The sequence below is a fragment of the Leuresthes tenuis genome, unplaced genomic scaffold, assembly GCF_036924035.1.
Source record: "Leuresthes tenuis unplaced genomic scaffold, fLeuTen1.0.hap1 SCAF_13, whole genome shotgun sequence".
NCBI classification, from domain to species: Eukaryota; Metazoa; Chordata; class Actinopteri; order Atheriniformes; family Atherinopsidae; genus Leuresthes; species Leuresthes tenuis.
This window is the reverse complement of record NW_027325367.1, coordinates 33,320,122-33,341,343: the sequence shown is the minus strand read 5'-3', so window position 1 is coordinate 33,341,343 and position 21,222 is coordinate 33,320,122. Positions and strand designations below refer to the sequence as shown.

General features: G+C 42.2%; 1 protein-coding gene across 5 annotated transcripts in view; it reads right to left on the bottom strand.

Moving 5' to 3' along the window:
- The window catches only part of fynb (FYN proto-oncogene, Src family tyrosine kinase b), a 64,971-nt gene extending 46,467 nt beyond the window's left edge, over window positions 1-18,504 (bottom strand). For 2 of the 5 annotated variants that reach the window (XM_072362813.1, XM_072362814.1), the window contains exon 1: window positions 18,334-18,504. The gene's annotated coding sequence lies outside the window, so the exon portion shown is untranslated. The remainder of the gene's footprint in view (window positions 1-18,333) is intronic. The other 3 variants (XM_072362812.1, XM_072362816.1, XM_072362815.1) reach the window with 3 other exon arrangements.
- Between the last annotated feature and the right edge of the window lie 2,718 nt (window positions 18,505-21,222).

The following is a 21,222-nucleotide window of genomic DNA, read 5'->3' as shown; positions in this document are numbered from 1 at the left end:
TTGTGTGTCAGGAGGAGCAGGGTTAAATGCACGGTGCGCCTGCCCTTTATTCACAAAAGACACTCTCACTGCTGCCAAATATCTTCACAGCCATTAGCTGCTGATTTGACTTTAAAGCTCAGCCTTGCTAATCGAATTTAATCTGTCTCGGTGGCTTCGCTGATTGCTGGAGTGGAGCAGCAATGCCACTGCAAGAGAATGTAGGCTCTGTAGATGTGATGCAACTGTTGGTTCAGCAGCAGACACCAGTGTGCAAAGCTGCTGCTGCCGCTAGCGTTTCTGGTTTGTGTTTGTGGGGGGGTCTCTTACGTGAGAACTTCCTGTTATTGGTTGAATTAGGCCTCCAAAATCAGAGGCAAGGTGTGATGGCAATCAAACTGAAAAATATGCACGGGCTTGTGCCTGTCTTTGTCTATGGCAGTGCAAATGCTATCCAGAAACCTGATGGGGTTACATCTGCCTGCTTGGTTGCACACACACTACTTTGCTGAATGGCAGAGATGTGAATACAGACAGAGGAGTGATGGTGAGGTCACTGCCTCTGCCTCTTAGCAGGTAACAAAGGACAAACAGAAGAAGACAGACAGGAAATGAAAGAAAGACAAAAAGATGAGATAATGAGGACAACAGGATGTGAGGACGTTGTGTCTGGTCTGACTATTCCTTTCTTAAGAAGTCTACAATGTTGTACTCTCAGGTCTATGAATAACAATACACCTCCAGAGAGAAGGTCAGAAAAGTACCATTAAAATCACCTCCAGCTACAGCAGGATGAGGAAATTATCAGAAGTGTTCAACAGGAAGCAAAAACGCCTTTTCAGTTGCAGGTTATCGAGAGTCTATTTCACTATTATGTGCACATAAGAACAGTTTGTCCCAAAATACAGCGGTTAACCTCAGTTTGTATAGGTTAAGTCTTCATTAGCAGCAGAAAATTGCCATCTGGCTGATCCATGTCTGCTCTCACTCTGCAGGCCCCTGACCCCCCCCCCCCTCCCCTCCTGATGACTGGTGCAGTCATGGTGACGGGCTCCCAGCAGGCTTTGCTGGGAGTGTGTGAAGCCCCAAAAAACAGTGACTCTTTTCAGTAACAGCCCTTTCTGATAAAACTTAATGACATGCGTCTGTGTGGATGAAGTTATTCAGCCTCACAGAGCTGTCACATGACAGATGGGGACACAACAGGCTCTGTCACTCTGCTCAGCTGCTGCTCAGTGGAGTCCTGAAACAGCCCAACACACACCAGGATCCAGGATCCAGGATCCAGGGAGGAGGGAGCGGATTCAATGAGCTGAGCTGGATGGCCCCTGTAGAACAGTGGGCAGGAAGGCAGGCACCCCATGTAGTGCTCTGTACTGTGCAGCCGAAGTTCAAGTACAACTGCAAGGCTTTGTGTTCATTCTGGTTTCATTTTCCTCAATTCCAGTGCGTGTAGTTACGGTTCTTTTAATGCATGTGTGAGTTCAGGTCACTGTAGTACAGTTCTGGCTCTTCTGTCATCCTGAAAATCTTCTGTATTTCTTTCCCTGCTCCTCATTTGCTTTCTGATATAGACACAACAGCTACTGTGATAATAGCTATTTGATTATCTATCGAAACACATCTTGAAAAAACAGAAGCCACATTTTCCTTTACAACCTTCTGTTCACAGTACCCACAATGCAACACTCCAGGATAAGGTTGGGGTTGGATGGCAGTTGAGGTAAGTCACGCTGGTGGTGGTTGATGTAACCTGGAGCTTTTAGCTCCTTCAGCAGGGAGTTTTATTTCTTACTTACTCCAGATTAACCATAGACTTCAGCTCCTTCTGGTGGAACAGAAACTTTATGGCATCATATTTTGGTTTAGTGTTGCAACTTTCATTAAGCCAGGGTACATGAGATGAAGCACAGGGGGGAAAAAGCAATCCTGATTTCCATTCACAGCTGTAGCTAAAGCTCATAGACTTTATCCATGTGTGGCAGTGACTTGGTACTTTATTTGGTCATGTTCCAACCAGAAGCTCTCTGGTTCAATCCCCAGCTCCTCCATGTGCTCAAGTCCAATCCAATCCAACTTTATTAGCATAGCGCTTCAAAAACAGCACAGTTGGCCAAAGTGCTGTACACATATATCAAATACAAGTGAAACATGAAAACCATAAAAATAAAATCAAACAAAGTAAAAACAATAAAAAGTCACAGTAAAACAACACCTCAGACTGAATTAAAAGCCAATGGACTTAAAGACATTAAGTGAGTCAGCCTGCCTGATGTGCAAAGGTAAAGGTCATCCCACAGTTTCGGGGTGGTGACTGAGAAGGCTCGGTCCCCTCGAAGTTTTCTCTTTGTTTTAGGGACGACGAACAGTAACTGATCTGCTGACCTGAGAGAAGTGAAGCAGGTCAGACAGTTGCATATAAATCTGACTACCACCAGAACGCAATACCATATTTCCAAAGAATTGATCCAAGAGGAAGTAAGCAGAGGGAGACGAGAAAAGGCCCAAGAATAGCACCTTGAGGTTCTCCACACCTGAGAGGTGCTGGAGAGGACTCAGCAGTTCCAACACGGACACAAAAACTTGTTCCTGATAAGGAGGACCTAAGCTACTCTAAAGCACCACCCTGAAAGCCCATCCAACTCTCCAGAAGAGACAGAAGTACCTGATGGTCCACTGTATGAAGGCAGCTGTTAGATCCAGCAGAACCAAAGCTACACGGTGACACAGAGTCTGTGGCTAAAAAAAAATGTCATTATGTGATGTGATGGGTTTTAAACCCAGACTGGAAAACTTCTAAGATGTTACGCTGATCTAAAAATGGTTTCAACTGGCAAGAAATCATTTTATCCAAGACCTTAGAAAGGAAAGGGAGCTTAGAGATGGACCTAAAGTTAGAAAGCACCCGGGGGTCTAAGTCAGGCTTCTTGGTTAGTGGTGTCACCACTGCATGTTTAAAACTCGTAGGTACAACCCCATTTGCTAAACTGCTATTAAGAATCTTGAGTACATAAGGTGTTATGGTTGAAAAAACCTCTTTAAAGATACAAGGTGGGACTGGATCACTGGGAGACCCAACAGGTTTCACGTGACCAATTATTTTTTCCAACGAAGAAAGACTGACAAGCTCAAACTGGTCAAAAACAGCATAGCATGTGACGGAGATGGAGGGGTCATTGGAGGAATCATGAAGGTGGGCCCTGATACTGGTGAAGAAGCTCAAAAAGTTCTCACACATTTCAGTTGAGCTCCCCAGGCAGGTTGATTGTGGGGAGAGTTTATGATTTTAAACGAGACACGCGGGTTGGGACAACTGGAGTGTTATTTCATGGTTATTTTGATGACTCGAGACAAGCTCTGTCACTCACACAAGGCAGACACATGCATACAGACGGTGTTTCATATGATATATGGGGGAGGAGCTTCATGTGAGAAAATCAAAAGTTATCATCTGCTTGGGTCAGTTTGCAGCTCATATGACTCTTTGAACTATGGAGAATTTTAAAAGCAAAACAAGCATCCATCCATCCATCTTCCACTGATCTGAGATTGGGTTGCTGAGGCAACAGGTCCAGGAGGGAAACCCAGACATACCTCTCCCCAGTAGGTGTGTTTCCATCAGCCTGTTTAGATGTGCATCGAGAAGTATCGCATTATTATGGAAATGCCATAATTCGCATTAAAATCCCCTGATTTAATTTGAAAGGGATGGAAAGAGCTGTGTTCGCATAAAGTCTGACGTAGCGCACTTTCACCCCAACTGCTTCTGGTGCTTGCAGGTCACTCACAAGACAACAAACATGGCGGAGGCGGAGACATATATAATCCCTCTAAAGAGTTCTGGTTCTGCTCCAGGGCCTCCTCCCTTTGGATGTGCCTGAAAAACCTCCAAAGGGAGGCGACCAGGAGGCGTCCTAACCAGAGGAACCAGAGGAACCACCTCAGCTGACTCCTTTCTATGTGGAGGAGCAGCGGCTCTACTCCGAGCTCCCTCTGGATGGTGGAGCTCCTCCCCCCATCTCTAAGGCTGAGCCCAGCCCCCCTCTGAAGGAAACTCATTTCAGCCGCTTGTATCCACGACCTCATTCTTTGGGTCAGAACCCAGATCTGTGAGCACAGGTGAGGGTTGGAACAAAGATGGAGCAGGAACCTGAAAGCTTCTCCTTCCAGCTCAACTCCCTCTTTACTGCTGACGAAGCCCCGATCCGTCTGTCCATCTCTGACTCCAACTCACCATCACTGAGAACCAGGTCCAGAGATGCTGAAACTCCTCCAGCTGAGGCAGAGACTCATCCTGGAGAGAGCACTCCATCTTTTTCCGGTTGAGAACCATAGTCACGGATTTGGACGAGCTGACCCTCATCCCTCACACTCAACTGAAGATCATGGCTTGAAGAAGCCAACAGAAGTACATCATCAGCAAAAGTCAGAGTTGCAACCTTCGGGTCCCAAACCAGACACCATCCTCTCCCCTGCCCACTAAAATCCCAAACAGGATGTGTGATAAGGGGTCCAACAAGTACCGTAAACAAGCTCAACTTTCTGCTAAGAATGAGGACACAGGTCTTGTTTTGGCCATACAGGGACCAAATAGCCTGGAAAAGCATCTCCAGCACCACATAGTCCCATACCATCCCCACAGAATCACATTGACCTAAGCCTCCCATGACCCCCTCAGTAAGTGTGACAGTGAAGATCTGGTCCACTGTTCCACCACCTGGGCAAAACCCACGCTGCTCCCTCTGAATCCGATGTTCGACAATCGGTCAGTCTCCTCTTCAAAGAGCATTCAGACCTCATTTTGACATTTTCTTAAACATCAAAAAATATCAAAAAGGGTATCAAGTATGTTCCTGGGTATTGGAATAAAGTAAGAATCAATGCAGAGCCCACACCACAGTCTATCCAGGTGACCTACACTGTTCGGTTTCTACCACTGTGCTGGCATGTCTGTGCTGCGCTGCCGTTCCACCAATAAAACAGGCTGCTGTTGGCATCTCTTTCCCACTCAGTTGAGTTTCTTTGAATGTGGGAACTGTAAACAGCATTTACTAAAAGTAACCCCAGTTCTATGAGCACATGTCGTAGCCCATGCTGAAGATATGCTTTTTTTATTACTGCACTGCAGAAAAGACTGTGTCCAATCTGCAGTGACAAACTGTGGAAAAGGTATTGTTTACTCCAGCAATAAACAACTACTAAGCAACAGTCATTACATCATAACTACATCTAAACAAAGTACAAGTACCTGGAATAAATCCAGTGAAACAGCTCGTCAGAAACCCCAGACCAGATGTGTCATCACTCCAATCACGCACCCAAACATACCGGTCTCTGATCTCTGGCATCTTTTATCATTTAACTATTTACAGAAGCACAACCAGGCCTGAGAACAGGAGTGAATTTTGCTTTTGACATTAAAATGTTCTCATTTAAATTGAAGATTTTTTTAAATTGTACTCACAAACCTCTGTGGAATAATCCTTTAAGGTTTTCCTGCAAAGGCCTAAAATTCACTCTGGTTTTCGGCACTTGTTCAAGTCTGGATCCAGTTCCCGCAACGCAACAAACATGATAGTATTTAGGAGCTTTTAAGCATTTTAATAGTTTTCTATTAAAATAGAGTGGTTGCACTCGCTGTTGTTACACAGGCCTCATCTGTGCAAACAGCCTCCCACTCCTCTAACAGGCTTTCTTCCTGTCCTTCCTCATTCACTTCCGTCAGATCATGCAGGGTGAGAGGAAACAAGCAGGAGGCCTCACTGAGCAGATCTGTAGAAGTCACTGTTGTGGCGACAGAGACACACTCCTTCGGTGGCTGGATCACCAAGGAACTCTGAGCTGTATTCACTATTACATCACAGTGCTATCGAGGCCTGAGCCAGGCCGGAGGCACCCTGCTGGGAGGTGAACCGGAGTCCCCACAGTGGTTGGTGACCGCTTTCTCTCTGCCCTGTACAGTTTAACATAAAGCTCCTCTGTTAAAGGCTTGTCTCAAAAGGGTAAGAATGCCATTTCCATAATAGCTACATTTGAAAAGCTTCAGACTACAGTCTTTATATAGAGTTAGAGCAACATTGCAGACTGTGTGGTGGTTCACTAGTGTTAAAAATATAAGCTACTGTTTTTGATTGACAGATCATTACTGTAGGAGGCTGCCAGCTTTGACTAAGAGGCTGACGGGCAGACACTGCTGAGGAGCAGATTCAAACGGACAATCGCCCTCACTGCACATTAGGTCCCAGTCACTCCGTTGGAACTGGCTGCCTGCATCTACACTACATAGGGAAGGGTTTACAATGTCACTGAACAAGAGACCAAAAAAACAAGGGTTTCTTTTTAGACCAACAGTGAATACTTCAGATGCCCTGAACTGTTTTTGTGTTATGTTGGGAAGACAGAATTAACAATAATCATATTCATGATGAAAGAGAACTCCTGAATAAGGAAGAGGGAGAACATTTGTGGTGCCAATATGATAACAAAGCATTTTATTGGTCGTTGTTGGATAAAAGAACCAAACATAAAAGACTGTCCCAGAGTTGTCCCAGAGTCCTGAACGGTCCTGATGCAGGAATCATACATGTATCACATTTATTATCATGTATTACCGATGAAGAGCCACACTTGCTGGTACAGGTCAAGTCAATGATCTGCTTCACCTTCTGCTGCAATACACAACACCACACAATAAATAGGTCCCATAGCATTAGCAGGTACTGGCCCGTCACAGATAGAAGCAGAACATGGGTGTTCTGATATGAAAACAAGACATGAGTGTCAATTAACATGTCATTACACATGTCTTTCATAGCACTGACGACAACAGTTGGCACGGTTTGCTGTAGATGCACATCCCAGATGTAATTACTATAACCTCCACGTTATGCATGCATATGTATACACTGATTGGAATTTTATGTTGGTGGCATCAGAATGAAAAATAATAGATAGAAAAATCCAGTAAGGTCTGGCTCTACTGTATTAAACAGTGAGGGCTTCCAGAAAGAGACCCTCATGTGATCATAGGGAGAACAGATTCTGTCCCACATCCATCAAAGTATGGTCAAGAGAACAGTGAACAGCCAGGAGGGGGGGACTGATTCCAGCACCTAGCTGCCCTTTCACTGCCTTCTTACAGCATGTGACAAACACTGTTTCTGGGATCCCTGACGAGGGCAGACATGCCATGCTAAGCCAATTATCTTCCTAAACATTTTACTCTTCTTTGTGCTTCCAAAATCAACTAAAAAATACAGCAAACTGATAAGAGAAGTTCACATGCACACACACTTCATTTCACTTTGACCCATTAGGGTCCTCCTTTATTCTCCTTAACAAGTCTGTGAGAAATAGTACAAAATGCTACTCCCTAAAAATGTATGCATAAAAGCACTGAAATGGGTGCAGCAGTGCACGGCATATAAATACATAGATTTATTGCTAACACACGTGCAATATCATGTGCAATATCACAGAATTTTAATAGTGCCCAGGTCTAGGGTCCCAGCATGTAGCCACTGCCACAATGAGAAGTCATCTCTGTCGGCATGTAAAACTGTTGCTCAGTCAAATGGAGAGCAGGGTAACACAGAACAGATAGTTTAGGAGGCTGGAAACTGCAGGGGACAGGAGGCTGACAAAGATGAAAGCTTTAAGTAAGAGCTCTGCACAGACTGGAAATTCAAAGAAACCATAAAATGCAATTGCTTCCATCAGGTGCAGGCAGCAAGGCTTTGCTCTGACAGAATCCAGTCTTTGTCACGTTAAAATTCACAACATGTGAATTATGTATGAAAATAGGGCTGCCACAATTAGTCGACTAGTCACGATTATGTCGACTATTAAAATCGTCTACGACTAATTTAATAGTCTGCGTCTGCCTTTCTGTCCTCGACACACGTGCACAGTAGTGGTAACCGGGGTCAGCCGTGATGTCACAGGAAGTTAAACAGACGGGCTCTGGTATCATGGCTACCCGGCAACGGAGCTCAAAAGTGTGGGAACATTTTAAGAAAACTAAAGACAAATGTGTGCAATGCAATATCTGTAAGGCAGAACTTGCCTTCCACGGCAGCACAACGACGATGCAGAGCATCTGAAAAGGAAGCATGTTGTTGTGGCTGACTGTGAAGAGGGACGTCATCTTGGTAAGCTAACTGGCTAGTTAGCTGCTAAAATTAGCGTAAACAGAGAGTTAACTTGCTGCTTACTCATATTGATAACTGTAAACGTTAACATTAGCTATGAAGATTTGATTAATTAGCCTTAGCACACATATTTCATGTGTTTTCTGTAACGTTATAACAGTGATGTGTTTGAATAGGAACGCTAATGTTTTCTAACACTACGTTTCAGTGCTAAAAAAGTATGTTCATCTTCAATGGACGGCTTTATTTCAACGCTATCTACATGCACACCTCAGCAAGCAAATGTCCTGACTGAGTCCGTACTGAACATGTTGCTGTTATATTTGAGTCAATGAGACCAAAACTTTTTGTGAATAATTCCTGAGTTTCAGGTGCCTCCCTCATTTGATTTAAATGCAGCTATATTTGATGCCAGAGACAAATGAAGGAAAGAAAAATCTAAAAAGCCTTAAGTATTTATTTTTGTGTTTGTTACACAGTTAAATAATCGTTTGTTGCAACAAGGTGCATATTTCATTAAAGGGTTAATGAACTATGATATTAATTGTCTTTTTTTAGTTAGTACATACCTTAAACACTCCAAGCTGAAATATAATGATGGTTATATAAGAGCAGCTGCATCCTGGTGCGATAAGCTGTATGTTTTACATTCAATACACGTATGATCCGGTGAGTCAAACAAAATAATCTGCGATTAGTAGACTATTAAAATAATTGTTTGTGGCAGCTCTATATGAAAACTGTTCAGGCTACAACATGTAAGCACTGGCACTGGTAACACTCATCAGCCTGCTTCCCACCAGAATAAACACAATAGCCCACCTATTTCTGCAGGAGAGAACAATGCCCACAATTACCACAAGTGACCAGCTCTGCACTGCTAATGTTCAGTTAGAAACAGTCAAAGTCATGAACAGGCTGGTGCAGAACTTGAGGATAGGCTACTGGAAAGAGATCCGTCATTTGAATCAGGTGAGTTGAGGCAGGGACACATCGAACCCATGCAGGGCAGTGACTGCTGAGGACTGGGGATCCATGCTTCTCAGATCCAAACACACAAAGAAAAGCCAGAGGTTCAGTTCGGTAAAGTTGTTCAACTAGACAAAGACTCCACTTTTGAATATACAGTTTCCATACATACATATGTACATATATACAGTCCCTCTCTATCCCTATCTAAACTGTTTGGTGATGAAGCTTCTACATAGTGGTTGTCAACATTAGTTCTACCCACACAATTCTGCTTTGGTTGACACAAGTCTCTTAGATCTGGCTCCTGAAGAATTCCAGTACGATCTATATGAATGCAATGTTTTTAAATTGATATCTTCTGCAGGAAATATTCCAAAAACGATTGAGACTGTTCACACAACATCCAAATTAAATAAATCAGTAAACACAAGAGGACAAAATCCAGAAAACCTGAAAATAATTAAGACAAAAACTTTAACTGAACAAAAACATCAAACTATTAAATGTGGTTTGCTGAATATTAGATCTCTCCCTTTGAAGTCTCTGTTAGTGAATGATTTGATCTGTGATCATTATATTGATATATTTTGTTTTACAGAAACCTGGCTGCAGCAGGAGGATCATGTTAGCATTAATGAATCAACTCCCTCTGACTATTTAAATGTTCATGTTCCTAGAACCACAGGCAGAGGAGGAGGAGTGGCAGCTATCTTCAGATCAGGGTTACTAATCAGTCCTAGACCCAGTTTTAGCTCTTTTGAATCTCTGATTCTCAGTTTTTCCCACCCAAAGTGGAAATCACAGAAACCTCTTGTGTTTGTTGTTGTGTATCGTCCACCTGGCCCTTATTCTGAGTTTCTCTCTGAATTCTCAGAGTTTTTATCCCAGTTAGTGCTGAGTACAGATAAAGTCATTGTAGTGGGTGACTTTAATATTCATGTAGATGTTGAAAATGACAGCCTAAATATTAACTTTAATTCTATATTAGACTCTATTGGATTTTCTCAAAGTGTTCACAGACCTACTCACTGCCTTAATCATACCATTGACCTTGTGCTGACTTATGGCATTGAGAGTGAACAGTTAACAGTGTTCCCTCATAACCCTGTCTTCTCTGACCATTTTTTAATAACTTTTGAATTTACATTACTTGACTACACGGTTTCTGAGAAGAATTCTACATATAGAAGGTGTCTGTCAGAGAATGCTGTAACCAGATTTAAAGAGTTGATTTCATCATCCTTTTCTTCACTGCCATGTGCAGATATGACAGAGGACGGCTACCTAAATTTTACTCCAGTAGAACTTGACTCTTGTTGACAGCACTATAGCTTCAATGCGTACAACACTGGACAATGTTGCCCCTCTGAAAAGGAAGGTAATCAGTCAGAAGAGGTTGGCTCCTTGGTATAATTCACAGCTGCGTTAAAGCAGACTGCAAGAAAGCTGGAGAGACAGTGGCGTTCCTCTAATTTAGAAGAGTCTCAATTAGTCTGGAAAGATAGTTTAATAACGTATAAGAAAGCACTTCGTAAAGCTAGAACTGCTTATTATTCATTATTGATAGAAGAGAATAAGAATAATCCCAGGTTTCTTTTCTGCACTAACCGCTGACTAAAAGTCTTTGTTGACAGGATATGTACCTCAGACTTTTAAGGTTGCTGTAATTAAACCTTTACTTAAAAAACCTACTCTTGATTCAGAAGTGTTGGCTAATTATCGACCTATATCCAATCTCCCTTTTTGTCTAAAGTTCTTGAAAAAATAGTTGCAGTTCAACTTTGTGATAATTTCCACAGAAATAATCTGTTTGAAGAGTTTCAGTCAGGATTCAGAGTGCATCATAGCACAGAAACAGCACTGGTGAAAGTTACCAATGATCTCCTGTTAGCTTCTGATAGCGGACTTGTTTCTGTGCTTGTCCTGTTGGATCTCAGAGCTGCATTTGATACGATCGATCACAGCATTCTGTTACAGAGACTTGAACATGTTATTGGGATTAAAGGAACTGCATTAGGCTGGTTTAAGTCCTATTTATCTGATAGATTCCAGTTTGTTCTTGTAAATGAAGAATCTTCCTCACACACCAGAGTAAGTCATGGAGTTCCTCAGGGTTCTGTGCTTGGACCGATTCTTTTTACTTTATACATGCTTCCATTAGGTAACATTATCAGACAGCATGGCATAAATTTCTATTGTTATGCTGATGATACTCAGCTGTACTTATCTATGAAACCAGATGAAACCTACAGGTTGGTCAGACTACAAGCCTGTCTTAAAGACATAAAGACCTGGATGACTCAGAACTGTCTGCTTTTAAATTCAGACAAAACTGAAGTTGTTCTCTTTGGACCTGAGCGCTTCAGGGAGAAATTGTCTAGTTATATAGTTACTCTAGATGGTAAAAAAAACTCTCCTTTCTGATAAAGCTTATAGTTGAATCATTATTGGATTACAACAAATTAGAATGTATCTTTGAAGTGCCTTGAGATGATATCGTTGTGATTTGACACAATATAAATAAAACTGAATTGAATAAAAAAAAAAAAAACTTGAACACTGTAATCAACAGGCTGACAGTCCACCAGTGGAAGATATCTGCAGTTAGACGTACCCAAGCCACCTTACATCCATCCTGAAAGGTATTCATCACAATTGCATATTTCTAATTTAAGCAAAGCTAAAGCTTATTTACAGTTGGTTGGCTAACATTTACCATCTCTAATAATTGACTCATTAATAACCAACGCACAGACTGATGGGTTACTGTAATATAAAAATGTAAATAACATATTTGTCTCAGACATTTGAGAAGCTAACACATTTGCACTCGCTGCAAACAGGAATATACTTCAGCTGCAAAATATCAGGTTCAGATCACACATCCATCAACCACAACATTAGAACCATCTGCAGGTCTGCAGGTCCTGGGTGAGAAGCATTGAATTGATTTGTTAAAGGAATCGTGTTGGTTGTACAATGAATGAACAAAAAACAAACATACAACAAATAAAATTACAGTACTTTCCTAGTCTAGTTGACGAGTCAAAGCACTACACTACATGCAACATTTACCACGTCTTCGTCGCCAGTACTGCACAGTGCTTTCTGCTGTGCAACAAGCGGCCTCCATTGAGGAGCTCAACAGGAAATGAGGGCAGAAAGAGAGGGCAGGACATGCAGCAAAGTGCCCGGCGCCGGTAGGAGCTTCAGCCTCTGGGATGCCAGCTCAACCAGCTGTGTGAGAGGAAACCAGAGCACCTGGAGAAACGGCAGCATGCGTGTGTGCTGATCCAACACAGCCATGTTGAGCCTGACATACAAGCTGTGGCTGCTCTGTGCGACGGTCTAAAGATTCTCTCATTCCCTTTTTTTCCCCTTATTGCTCACCTTCGTGTTGCACTCATGATAAAAGGTGAACTTTACACTACAGCCAAATACTGTAATAAACACCTCATGTGCAAGGCTTGCATTAGGGTGTTTCCTCCTCCAGAAGCCACTGATGCTCATTCATTTCACTCAAATCAACCTGAAAAGACGCGAAAGCTAATATTTTATTTGTGGAGCTGCTGCGAAGGATTGCTTTTATTTCATTGATTAATCTGATGTTCGATCTCTGAAGCACAAAGAAAAAAATGGAATGTTACAAAATTTGGACACATTTCATTTAAAAGGTACAGAAAGTGACCATTTTTCTTTCAGAAATTCCTGAAACTTTGACCCGACTATGAGCAGTTTTCCATCTGCTTTAACTTGTGTTCAGTGAGGAGCATTCTGTAAAGCTGGCTGCTGGCAGAAAACCCACCGCTGGCTCTCCTCTGCTTTAGCACGAGTATGAACTTTCAGCATGGTTGGCGGCTGGTAGAATTAAGGACTTCTGCTCAATTTATTCACAAGTGGGGTTTTAAATATAGAACTAGGCCCCCAGTGCACTCTGGAACTCCTGAAAAAAAACTAAATGGACTTGAGAGCAAAATGGAATTGGAGAGCTTCAGAAAAAATTAGGGGAGGTTAAAAATGGAAAATGCTGGGCATAATATGAGAGTAAGCTGTGCCTTAACTGTGCTCCAGACGTATACGAGCAGCTGGGATTCCTTTCATAGGAAATGAATATCATTTGACTGACTGCAGATTTCAGGCACAGCAGAATCAAGCACAAAGCAGCGCTGTGGCAGGTGGAGGAAGCATGATGGGATCAGTGCGACAGGAGACAAACAACTCCTTTTTGTTGCATTCTTTTATGAAACATCTCCCTGTTTGGACAGAGCGATGCTGGAAAAACTGCAGGCTTTCAGGGGCGATCATATGAGGTGTACCTGTGCCGTCACATGTCATCGCGCCTCCCCAACGGCGCCGTCACAGCTGCGTTCATCCACGGCTCAACAGTTACTCATCTCACACAGCCCAGCCACAGGAGAAGGAGACGCAGCTCTTTCCTCAGCACCGTGACACAAAGTGCAGCACTGTTGTGGTGTCTCTGACCTCTGACCTGAGCGTTCAGAGTGACGCCGAGGACAGAGGTGCTCTGACCCACTGCCAGCTCCGTGTGATGACATCAGCTTCTGCAGCCTCATTCATAAAACAGACTTCCAAACAAAGCTGGAACTAAAGAATAACTTAAGCAGAAAGCACCGTCTAAGTAAGCATGGATAAAGCGCTCACTTTGATGTGGAAATTATTTCTCAGTCCAGACTTCATATTTTTCAGATTGTAGGGAGACAGCAGGCTTTATGTGTGAACTTTTTCTTTTAATTACATCCACAATCAGGCGTTTCCAAACACACTCCCTGGATGCGTGTTGGTTCTGTTAAATCAGCTGCTATAAAGTCCATCAGCAGTTCGGTTGCCTGACTTCGGCGTTATCTTAAGTCTCCATCTTGGTGATTTATTCTATATAATTTTCTTTTTTGGTCCGTGGCCATGCCTGGCTAAAGCCTCATTCCCTCTGGCAGAATCACAGGGCACTTGCTGCTTTGAGGTATATAAACCACTGGTAGGTAAGCCACAACAGAACTGTTAGAACCTGCTTAGGAAGCATTCCTTGCAGTATGTTTATATCTATGAGTTTCTTTATGACAGGGAAGTTTTCTTCTATTCTAGCTCCTGAAGTGTGCAGGGAGCCACACTTTATCCTTTCTGTAGACATGTGCTCACCATATCGGTAGGTTTATATATTTATTCCATGTGATCCAAGCATCGATATAAAGAGGGCACCACCTCACACCACACTGCTGCTGTGTTTGTAAGGGTTATCCAGAACTCTTGCTTTTAGGTAACTGTGTGACACTTTGAACACCTCGGAAGTTTCCTCTGCTGTCCAACATGTCTCTGCTTCAGTAGATCCATCCTGCTGAATTAAAAGTTACCTCTGTCACATCATTATGCTAACATATAACAGCCCACACACGTAAAAAGGTTCCCGGGTGAAGCTCCAGCTTCTTCACGTTGCTGTGAGAGTCCGTTTCAGCTGTTCTGGATGTTCTGGATGGACGGTATTAATGTTCTCCATGGTAACTCACACTGTAAGCAGGCCTATAGAGGTGAGTAAATAGCCTCTGAAATGGTGTGCTGCTTCTCTATGTTTGGTGAGCAGGAAATGCAGAAAGAGAGGAAGTGCCAAAAACAGCCAAAGAGCAGAGTGGCACCGTTTGTCCATCCAGACAAACCTAAAGATGGGGACTAACGGCCCGTATACACAGCTTTCTTCTTCCTGAATAACTTAGTGAATGAGTGTGTGCTGGAACAGCGAGCCTCATTAGGACATACTGTCCTAACTGACAGGTGGATGTTGTCTTCGAGTGTGTTCAAGTGCTCATTTGCTGCTCAGACACTGACGATGATATAAAAATATCATTTGATTTTATGGAAACTTAAATTTGATCTCATCACGGCCAGTTTGACACATTTAATTAGATCAAATATCTTCAAAAGATAACCAAAGCAAAGCTATTCGAATCCCTTCCATAGAGCACAGGAGGACGGATGACTCAGGTTTACTGGTTCCTTACATCACCAAGGCTGAAAGATTAGATCAGCCAACCTTTGTTGCTAAGCTGAACTTACATCCTCAAACATCTTTGCAGATTACCAGCAACCAACAATGAATACATTTAGGAAGCCAGCACGACCATTAACACATTTGTCCTTTTATCTATTTTTTCAGAACATTGTTCGCTTTAGGTAAATTATGTGTGTTTACTTCAAAAAGTTGCAACGGATGAAGTTTAGATCATCATCACTGGTGCTGCCAGTACTCGGGCTGGTACCTACGGCCCAGAATCTGTTCAACATGGCTGCAGCCATGAGGGAACACTGACAGACGGCAAGAACAGAGACTGGAGGAGGGATGCCCACTCTGGGCGTGCACCCCCCAGCACCAATGGGCTCTCCCTCCCTTCTTAGCTCGGTACGCCATCAGTGTACAGCACAGGTCCAGCTGCAGAAGTCAAAGCAGCAGAAACTCGTTGAATGAGGCTCATGTCCGGGTCCAGAGGGTCAGTGCCACGGACTGAGGCTGTACCGTCTGCTGCTGTGAGACAGCAAGCAGTAATACATGATGTAGATATTTTGTAAAAATATCAACTATTGGAACATTGTGAAAGGATTGAAGACACAGTATGTGAGTTCTGCCTTGTACCGGCTCCGTTTGCTTTTGTTCTTGCATTAACTGTAGGTTTTTCTGGGTGTTCTCCGACGGCGCAGGTCTCTCACATGCTGCCCAACGACACACTCACCAGCTTTCACTGAGATTCCACACTGCATTGCCATTATGACTCGGTTATGTTCTACAGCTTCCCTTTGGGATGAAGAAAGCATTTCATTTAGTTTTCTTACATATGACATGATCATTTTGAGAAAGTGGCGCTTCTACAAGGAAAAGGGAGTCTGTTCTGGTGACCCTTTCCAAAGGGTAGCAACAGCCTCAGAGGAACCCCAGCTGCACTGCGAGAGAGAGGAGAGCTGCACAGAGGAAACGGCTTCTCATATGTTCAAATAAAACATTTACAGAAATCATAAAGTCATTCAGCTGTAATCAGAGTCCCAATGCTTTGTTGAACTAAGCTGGTTACATGATTGGCTGGTCGCACGATGCCTTACACTTCCCTCAAAGTTTCACTCTGCCTTTATTCAGCTCTTATGGCGATTCATACGTCCTCTGCTTTGTCACATTCTTAGGGTGTTGGTCTAGTCCCTGCAGCTTTTCAAGAGCCTCGCTGTGTACTGTCAGCAGCAAGTTACACTTCCTCCCGGTGCATAGTTGATCCAGTGCACGTTGTTCTGTGGTCACGCTGATGAGGAGCAGGAAAGTTCGCTGGTCTTTTTCATTCAAACCCATTCCATGGACTGTGAGTCAGCTAGTTTGTGCTCAGTTAACTGAAATACTTGTAAGACCCCAAAATACAGAATCAAAATTTCCCAATCAACAGGCTTATGGCCCTCAAGATAAGTCCCGTTTTATTTCAGAAACAGAAGGCTCTTGGTAAATATGTCGGTACACGTCTATCATTCCAGTCGTGTTGTATAACATCATTCACATTACTTTGGATTTAATTCAATACTACACAGCAAACTGGAAGCTATTAAGTACATCAGCTGCTCAGAGGTGGTTCAGTTATTCATTCATCTTTCACTGCCTCAGAGGCAGATAACCAGCCTGGTCAGAGTTTACACCGCTCAGTCAGTGGCGCGGTCAACTGAGCATTTCACCAAAACGGTGGACGGAATAAGCTGTTCGTCTCAATAAGCCCACAGGCTAAATGTACAGGAAAACTCACGGTGTCCATGCACTGTCATTTTAAAAGAACCGAAGCCGCTAGTTAAAGAGGCTGCTGTACAGTGGAAACATGCCACAAATAAAAGATTCTATTCATCACTGTGGATTTCTAGAATTAAGCCTTTCACCACACTCCCTGTGTGTTGGGTTAGGGTTAGGGTTAGGGTGGAACTCAGCCCTCTTTAATGCACCTGTGCTTGTCCTGTTTTAAGTCACACTGGATCATAAGTTTGGTTTATGAGACCACTCTGTGAAAGCCTCTCCTGGCAGCTCACATGTGCTGCAGGCCACGGCGTCACATGGACGATACACCGGCAGCTTCTCCTTATGGCTGCAGAAAACTCACTCAGTGCACTTGGGGAGCTTCATGCAAGCTTGCAGGCACCTCTCAAAACCTCTCAAAGGCAATAAGAAATAGGCAGTAACAGCTCTGGCAAAAGAAATGTTTCCAACAGATCTCACTGCCTGCAATACAACTGAAAATAACTTAAAAGCAGGAGCAAGCCTCCCCATCTGTCACATGCACCGAACAGAGGCTGATTCATGAGAAAAACTTGCTGGATAGCAGCTGATATTCTTACCAATTACACTGATTGCAAACAAATGGCTGCGGCTCAGCCCTTGCCAAGGCAATGGATGGATGTCCATGACTGATTTAAAAGGAAACAGAGGTGATGAGAGTATTTAACCCCAATTAAAGCAGGAAAGGGGAAAAAAGTGGCTCTGCACAATGAAAAAACAGGTCAGCATCAGGTTCTTCTCTACATGTAGAGTACCCTGGTCAGCACAGTCCTTACAGGCCTGATAACAACTTGTTTAGAAGAAGGTAAGGTGAGAAAACATGAGTTCAGCACCATGGTGCCCTCCAGAAACCAAAGCACAGACGGCTCAGATAGTAAGTTGATCCGGACACACACACCTCAACAGAGCCATGATTCCTGCAGCAAATCAGCCCAGAAAACACAGCCAGTGACTCATGTGAGGCTGTGTCCTTCATCTGACTCCAGTGAGCATCAGAGGGAGATGTTGATGGTGATGATGGGAGAAACCGAGGCAGAGGGGAGGCTTGGTAAACAAGAGGATCAGAAAAGAATGCGTCAGTGCTGTGAGGGCTCCCATATGACACAAATCTCTTCTGTTCGCCCAGTGATTGCGAATAAGCAGGTACTTAAATGAGCTCTGGGTGCTGTCTCAGTAACAAAGACCAGAGCAGCTGCAGTGACGGTGTGGGCTTATCTGAATGCACGCGGGGCATCACGTTCACAGCCGACGCCTCAGAGACTGCCGTCCTTATGGAGGCGGCTTGTGGACGAGCGAGTGCAGCTAGCTAACAGGCCACCTCCGTTAACGTTCAAAACCCTCAATAATAATAAAAACTGGTAAATCAAAGCAATTCACTTGGCTTGAGAGGCAGGAGCGCAGTGAGTGATGGGTAACACAGAAAACAGCGTCACTTACCGGTTCAAAACGAACTAATAACGCACAGCTCTATGATCCATGTCTGCCAGGATGCGCCCACTGGACCGGAATGAAGGTTGCGCCGCTGCGGGGCCTGATGTTGTGTCGCCTCGTCGCGGCCGCTGCGCGTGATGGCGTTAGATCCACAGGGCCACAATGAAACTGCTGCTGCTGCCTTCAGAGGCTGCCGGAAATCTGTCCGGCAGCACAAACTGATCAGGAACCAACAAAGACATATTCATGAGAATGTTATTTTTTACAAAGTATTCTTGATCTTAATTCCAGAGCTATAGGAGTTTGTTTTTAAGGACGGTCGGCAAAATGTTTTGGTTAAAAGTTCTACATTTGACAAATGTATTTAAGCTGCAGCTGTGTAACTTTGTCATTTAAACCAGAAGCATCTCCTGAGGAGGCTTGTCCTTGTTCTTTATCACGTTTGGAACTTATTTCAAACCATAATTATCTCACAAAACGACCATAAAGTTTGTCATACTTCTTATCTTTTGTTGCACTCTGTCCTGACTGTTCCAAATCTGGAGCTTTTCAAAGGTAATGGAACAGTGCACGGCGGAGCCGGTTCCTGGAGTGACACAATAACCGACCAATCAAAGGACAGCATCGGGTTCTGGGGTGTGCGTGCGTGTGTGCGCGTATGTGTTGATGATGTACTACTTCAAAGTTAAGGATAATGATACATTCATGAGAAAACATGAGAACTAGGTGGCTTTAAACTCTGAATGTAGTTTAAATTCTGAATGTAACATTTAAACTCTGAATGTAATAATTAAATACTGAATGTAACGTTTAAACTCTGAATGTAACGTTTAAACTCTGAATGTAACGTTTAAACTCTGAATGTAACGTTTAAACTCTGAATGTAACATTTAAATTCTGAATGTAACGTTTAAATTCTGAATGTAAGGTTTAAACTCTGAATGTAACATTTAAACACTGAATGTAAAGTTTAACCTCTGAATGTAACGTTTAAACTCTGAATGTAACATTTAAATTCTGAATGTAACGTTTAAATTCTGAATGTAACGTTTAAACTCTGAATGTAAAGTTTAACCTCTGAGTGTAACGTTTAAACTCTGAATGTAACATTTAAACTCTGAATGTAACATTTAAATTCTGAATGTAACGTTTAAATTCTGAATGTAACGTTTAAATTCTGAATGTAACGTGTAAACTTTGAATGTAATGTTTAAACTCTGAATGCAAAGATTAAACTATGAATGTAACGTTTAAATTCTGAATGTAGTTTAAACTTTGAATGTAACGTTTAAAATCTGAATGTAACATTTAAATTCTGAATGTAACGTTTAAACACTGAATGTAACGTTTAAATTCTGAATGTAACGTGTAAACTTTGAATGTAATGTTTAAACTGAATGCAAAGATTAAACTATGAATGTAACGTTTAAATTCTGAATGTAGTTTAAACTCTGAATGTAACGTTTAAAATCTGAATGTAACATTTAAATTCTGAATGTAACGTTTAAACACTGAATGTAACGTTTAACCTCTGAGTGTAACGTTTAAACTCTGAATGTAACATTTAAATTCTGAATGTAACGTTTAAACGTAACGTTTAAACTCTGAATGTAACGTTTAAACTCTAAATGTAACATTTAAATTCTGAATGTAACGTTTAAACTCTGAATGTAACGTTTAAACACTGAATGTAATGTTTAAACTCTGAATGTAGTTTAAACTCTTAATGTTTTGTTTAAACTCTGAATTTAACATTTAAATTCTGAATGTAAAGTTTAAATTCTGAATGTAACGTTTAAACTCTGAATGTAAAGTTTAACCTCTGAATGTAATGTTTAAACTCTGAATGTAACATTTAAATTCTGAATGTAACGTTTAAATTCTGAATGTAAGGTTTAAACTCTGAATGTAACGTTTAAACTTGACTCTTTTGTTGTCAGCGCTATAGAACTGCTTATTATTCATCATTGATAGAAGAGAATAAGAACAATCCCAGGTTTTTTTTTCAGCACTGTTGCCAGGCTGACAAAGAGTCCGAGCTCTGTTGAGCCATGTATTCCTTTAACTCTCAGCAGTGATGATTTCATGAGATTCTTCATCAATGAAATTGTTTCTATCAGAGAGAAGATTGATGGAATCCTTCCCACTATTATCACTGATGTATTATCAAGTAGAGCAGTTTTAGAAGTATCTTTGAACCTGATTTGTATTTAGACAGCTTCTGCCCAGTTGATCTCTCTGAGCTAACAACAGCAATAGTCTCTTCTAAACCATCAACTTGTATGTTAGACTCAATCCCAACCAGACTGTTCAAGGAGGTTTTCCCCTTAATTGACACTTCCATTTTGGATTTGATCAATCGGTCTTTGTTGACAGGATATGTACCTCAGACTTTTAAGGTTGCTGTAATTAAACCTTTACTTAAAAAACCTACTATTGATTAAGAAGTGTTGGCTAATTATCGACCTATATCCAATCTCCCTTTTTTGTCTAAAGTTCTTGAAAAAATAGTTGCAGTTCAACTTTGTGATCTTTACATAGAAATAATCTGTTTGAAGAGTTTCAGTCAGGATTCAGAGTGCAAAACACAGAAACAGCACTGGTGAAAGTTACCAATGATCTCCTGTTAGCTTCTGATAGCGGACTTGTTTCTGTGCTTGTCCTGTTGGATCTCAGTGCTGCATTTGATACAATCGATCACAGCATTCTGTTACAGAGACTTGAACATGTTATTGGGATTAAAGGAACTGCATTAGGCTGGTTTAAGTCATATTTATCTGATAGATTCCAGTTTGTTCTTGTAAATGAAGAATCTTCTTCACACACCAGAGTAAGTCATGGAGTTCCTCAGGGTTCTGTGCTTGGACCGATTCTTTTTACTTTATACATGCTTCC